Source organism: Bombina bombina, chromosome 11 (assembly GCF_027579735.1).
Source record: "Bombina bombina isolate aBomBom1 chromosome 11, aBomBom1.pri, whole genome shotgun sequence".
Taxonomy (NCBI): Eukaryota; Metazoa; Chordata; class Amphibia; order Anura; family Bombinatoridae; genus Bombina; species Bombina bombina.
In genome coordinates, this window is record NC_069509.1 from 14,502,823 (window position 1) to 14,508,822 (window position 6,000).

At 39.6% G+C, this 6,000-nt stretch overlaps 1 protein-coding gene across 2 annotated transcripts in view; it reads right to left on the reverse strand.

Annotated features, from left to right (window-relative positions):
• LOC128642350 (uncharacterized) overlaps window positions 1-2,913 on the reverse strand; it is a 129,267-nt gene extending 126,354 nt beyond the window's left edge. For both annotated transcript variants that reach the window (XM_053695095.1, XM_053695094.1), the window contains exon 1: window positions 2,836-2,913. The gene's annotated coding sequence lies outside the window, so the exon portion shown is untranslated. The remainder of the gene's footprint in view (window positions 1-2,835) is intronic.
• Window positions 2,914-6,000: the final 3,087 nt, after the last annotated feature.

The following is a 6,000-nucleotide window of genomic DNA, read 5'->3' on the forward strand; positions in this document are numbered from 1 at the left end:
TCGCGCAATAATGTCTGTCTCTTTCCCTCTCACATTAATGTCTGTCTCTTTCCCTCTTACACAAATGTCTGTCTCTTTCCCTCGCACAATAATGTCTGTCTCATTTCCTCTCACATTAATGTCTTTCTCTTTCCCTCTCACATTAATGTCTGTCTCTTTCCCTCTCACATTAGTGTATATGTCTCTTTCCCTCTCGCATTAATGTCTGTCTCTTTCCCTCTTACATTAGTGTCTGTCTCTTTCCCTTTCACATTAGTGTCTGTCTCTTTCCCTCTAACATTACTGTCTGTCTCTTTCCCTCTCACACTAATGTCTGTCTCTTTCCCTCTAACATTAATGTCTTTCTCATTCCATTTCATATTAATGTCTGTGTCTTTCCCTCTCACATTAGTGTATGTCTCTTTCCCTCTCACATTAGTGTCTGTCTCTTTCCCTCTCACATTAATGTCTGTCTTTCCCTCTCACATTACTGTCTGTCTCTTTCCCTCTCACATTACTGTCTGTCTCTTTCCCTCTCACATCACTGTCTGTCTCGTTCCCTCTAACATTAGTGTCTGTCTCTTTCCCTCTCACATTAATGTCTGTCTCTTTCCCTCTAACACTAATGTCTGTCTCTTTCCCTCTCACATTAATGTCTGTTTCTTTCCCTCTCACATTAGTGTCTGTCTCTTTGCCTCTCACACTACTGTCTGTCTCTTTCCCTCTCACATTAATGTCTGTCTCTTTCCCTCTCACATTAATGTCTGTTTCTTTCCCTCTCACATTAGTGTCTGTCTCTTTGCCTCTCACATTAATGTCTGTCTCTTTCCCTCTCACATTACTGTTTGTCTCTTTCCCTCTCACATTAATGTCTGTCTCTTTCCCTCTCACATTAGTGTATGTCTCTTTGCCTCTCACACTACTGTCTGTCTCTTTCCCTCTCACATTAATGTCTGTCTCTTTCCCTCTCACATTAATGTCTGTTTCTTTCCCTCTCACATTAGTGTCTGTCTCTTTGCCTCTCACATTAATGTCTGTCTCTTTCCCTCTCACATTACTGTTTGTCTCTTTCCCTCTCACATTAATGTCTGTCTCTTTCCCTCTCACATTAATGTCTGTCTCTTTCCCTCTCACATTAATATCTGTCTCTTTCCCTCTCACATTAATGTCTGTCTCTTTGCCTCTCACATTAATGTCTGTCTCTTTCCCTCTCACATTAATGTCTGTCTCTTTCCCTCTCACATTAATGTCTGTCTCTTTCCCTCTCACATTAATGTCTGTCTCTTTCCCTCTCACATTAATATCTGTCTCTTTCCCTCTCACATTAGTGTATGTCTCTTTCCCTCTCGCATTAATGTCTGTCTCTTTCCCTCTCATATTAATGTATGTCTCTTTCCCTCTAACACTAATGTCTGTCTCTTTCCCTCTCACATTAGTGTCTGTCTCTTTCCCTCTCACATTAATGTCTGTTTCTTTCCCTCTCACATTAGTGTCTGTCTCTTTGCCTCTCACACTACTGTCTGTCTCTTTCCCTCTCACATTAATGTCTGTCTCTTTCCCTCTCACATTAATGTCTGTTTCTTTCCCTCTCACATTAGTGTCTGTCTCTTTGCCTCTCACATTAATGTCTGTCTCTTTCCCTCTCACATTACTGTTTGTCTCTTTCCCTCTCACATTAATGTCTGTCTCTTTCCCTCTCACATTAATGTCTGTCTCTTTCCCTCTCACATTAATATCTGTCTCTTTCCCTCTCACATTAATGTCTGTCTCTTTCCCTCTCACATTAATGTCTGTCTCTTTCCCTCTCACATTAATGTCTGTCTCTTTCCCTCTCACATTAATGTCTGTCTCTTTCCCTCTCACATTAATGTCTGTTTCTTTCCCTCTCACATTAGTGTCTGTCTCTTTGCCTCTCACATTAGTGTCTGTCTCTTTCCCTCTCACATTACTGTCTGTCTATTTCCCTCTCACATTAATGTCTGTCTCTTTCCCTTTCACATTAATGTCTGTCTCTTTCCCTCTCACATTAATGTCTGTCTCTTTCCCTCTCACATTAATGTCTGTTTCTTTCCCTCTCACATTAGTGTCTGTCTCTTTCCCTCTCACACTAATGTCTGTCTCTTTCCCTCTCACACTAATGTTTGTCTTTTTCCCTCTCACATTAATGACTGTCTCTTTCCCTCTCACGTTAGTGTCTGTCTCTTTCCCTCTCACATTAATGTCTGTCTCTTCCCTCTCATATTAGTGTCTGTCTCTTTCTCTCTCACACTAATGTCTGTCTCTTTCCCTCTCATATTAATGTATGTCTCTTTCCCTCTCACATTAATGTCTGTCTCTTTCCCTCTCATATTAGTGTCTGTCTCTTTCCCTCTCACATTAATGTCTGTCTCTTCCCTCTCACATTAGTGTCTGTCTCTTTCCCCCTCACATTTGTGTACGTCTCTTTCCCTCTCACATTAGTGTCTGTCTCTTTCCCTCTCACATTAATGTCTGTCTCTTCCCTCTCACATTAGTGTTTGTCTCTTTCCCTCTCACACTAATGTCTGTCTGTTTCCCTCGCACAATAATGTCTGTCTCTTTCCCTCTCACATTAATGTCTGTCTCTTTCCCTCTCACACTAATGTCTGTCTCTTTCCCTTGCACAATAATGTCTGTCTCTTTCCCTCTCACATTAATGTCTTTCTCTTTCCCTCTCACATTAATGTCTGTCTCTTTCCCTCTCAAATTAATGTCTGTCTCTTTCCCTCTCACATTAGTGTCTGTCTCTCTTTTGCCTTATGCCCTTCCTACCATTCTCACTTGTTGTCCAGTGTGACCCATGTTTGGCCCTCCGGACCCTTTTACTTGAGCACTTACCTTTAGATCCTGTTTAACCTGCACAGTGTTTTTATCTGACGAGTAAAACAGAAAGTGGAAGTAGAGAGAGAGAAATTAACTTGACGGTTCCTGTTTGTTTCTGCAAATAGTATGAGGCATTCAGATGCAACAATGTTTTATCATTAAGTGCTGTGCGCGTATTCACTAAACTGACCTGTTGTTTTATCATTAAGTGCTGAGCGCGTATTCACTAATCTGACCTGTTGTTTTATCATTATGTGCTGAGCGCGTATTCACTAAACTGACCTGTTGTTTTATCATTGAGTGCTGAGCGTGTATTCACTAAACTGACCTGTTGTTTTATCATTGAGTGCTGAGCGCGTATTCACTAAACTGACCTGTTGTTTTATCATTAAGTGCTGAGCGCGTATTCACTAAACTGACCTGTTGTTTTATCATTAAGTGCTGAGTGCGTAGTCACTAAACTGACCTGTTGTTTTATCATTAAGTGCTGAGCGCGTATTCACTAAACTGACCTGTTGTTTTATCATTAAGTGCTAAGCGCGTAGACACAAAATTGACCTGTTGTTTTATCATTAAGTGCTAAGCGCGTAGTCACAAAACTGACCTCTTGTTTTATCATTAAATGCTAAGCGCGTATTCACTAAACTGACCTGTTGTTTTATCATTAAGTGCTGTGCACGTATTCACTAAACTGACCTGTTGTTTTATCATTAAGTGCTAAGCGCGTAGTCACTAAACTGACCTGTTGTTTTATCATTAAGTGCTGTGCACGTATTCACTAAACTGACCTGTTGTTTTATCATTAAGTGCTGTGCACGTATTCACTAAACTGACCTGTTGTTTTATCATTAAGTGCTAAGCGCGTAGTCACTAAACTGACCTGTTGTTTTATCATTAAGTGCTAAGCGCGTATTCACTAAACTGACCTGTTGTTTTATCATTAAGTGCTGAGCGCGTATTCACTAAACTGACCTGTTGTTTTATCATTAAGTGCTGAGCGCGTATTCACTTAACTAACCTGTTGTTTATCATTAAGTGCTGAGCGCATATTCACTAAACTGACCTGTTGTTTTATCATTAAGTGCTGAGCGCGTAGTCACTAAACTGACCTGTTGTTTTATCATTAAGTGCTGAGCGCGTAGTCACTAAACTGACCTGTTGTTTTATCATTAAGTGCTGTGCGCGTATTCACTAAACTGACCTGTTGTTTTATCATTAAGTGCTGAGCGCGTATTCACTAAACTGACCTGTTGTTTTATCATTAAGTGCTGAGCGCGTAGTCACTAAACTGACCTGTTGTTTTATCATTAAGTGCTGTGCGCGTATTCACTAAACTGACCTGTTGTTTTATCATTAAGTGCTGAGCGCATATTCACTAAACTGACCTCTTGTTTTATCATTACATGCTAAGCGCGTATTCACTTAACTGACCTGTTGTTTTATCATTAAGTGCTGAGCACGTATTCACTAAACTGACCTGTTGTTTTATCATTAAGTGCTGTGCGAGTATTCACTAAACTGACCTGTTGTTTTATCATTAAGTGCTGTGCGCGTATTCACTAAACTGACCTGTTGTTTTATCATTAAGTGCTGAGCGCATATTCACTAAACTGACCTGTTGTTTTATCATTAAGTGCTGAGCGAGTATTCACTAAACTGACCTGTTGTTTTATCATTAAGTGCTGAGCGCGTATTCACTAAACTGACCTGTTATTTTATCATTAAGTGCTGAGCGTGTATTCACTAAACTGACCTGTTGTTTTATCATTAAGTGCTGAGCGTGTATTCACTTAACTGACCTGTTGTTTTATCATTAAGTTCTGAGCGCATATTCACTAAACTGACCTGTTGTTTTATCATTAAGTGCTGTGCGCGTATTCACTAAACTGACCTGTTGTTTTATCATTAAATGCTGAGCGCATATTCACTAAACTGACCTGTTGTTTAATCATTAAGTGCTGTGCGCATATTCACTAAACTGACCTGTTGTTTTATCATTAAGTGCTGAGCGCGTAGTCACTAAACTCACCTTTAGTTTTATCATTAAGTGCTGAGCGCATATTCACTAAACTGACCTGTTGTTTTATCATTAAGTGCTGTGCGCGTATTCACTAAACTGACCTGTTGTTTTATCATTAAATGCTGAGCGCGTAGTCACTAAACTCTGTTTAGTTTTATCATTAAATGCTGAGCGCGTATTCACTAAACTGACCTGTTGTTTTATCATTAAGTGCTGAGTGCGTATTCACTAAACTGACCTGTTGTTTTATCATTAAGTGCTGTGCGCATATTCACTAAACTGACCTGTTGTTCTATCATTAAGTGCTGAGCGCGAATTCACTAAACTGACCTGTTGTTTTATCATTAAGTGCTGTGCGTGTATTCACTAAACTGACCTGTTGTTTTATCATTAAGTGCTGAGCGCGTATTCACTAAACTGACCTGTTGTTTTATCATTAAGTGCTGAGCGCGTATTCACTAAACTGACCTGTTGTTTTATCATTAAGTGCTGAGCGCGTAGTCACTAAACTGACCTGTTGTTTTATCATTAAGTGCTGTGCGCGTATTCACTAAACTGACCTGTTGTTTTATCATTAAGTGCTGAGCGCATATTCACTAAACTGACCTCTTGTTTTATCATTAAATGCTAAGCGCGTATTCACTTAACTGACCTGTTGTTTTATCATTAAGTGCTGAGCATGTAGTCACTAAACTGACCTGTTGTTTTATCATTAAGTGCTGTGCGAGTATTCACTAAACTGACCTGTTGTTTTATCATTAAGTGCTGTGCGCGTATTCACTAAACTGACCTGTTGTTTTATCATTAAGTGCTGAGCATGTAGTCACTAAACTGACCTGTTGTTTTATCATTAAGTGCTGTGCGCGTATTCACTAAACTGACCTGTTGTTTTATCATTAAGTGCTGAGCGCATATTCACTAAACTGACCTGTTGTTTTATCTTTAAGTGCTGAGCACATATTCACTAAACTGACCTGTTGTTTTATCATTAAGTGCTGAGAGCGTATTCACTAAACTGACCTGTTATTTTATCATTAAGTGCTGAGCGTGTATTCACTAAACTGACCTGTTGTTTTATCATTAAGTGCTGAGCGTGTATTCACTAAACTGACCTGTTGTTTTATCATTAAGTGCTGAGCGCATATTCACTAAACTGACCT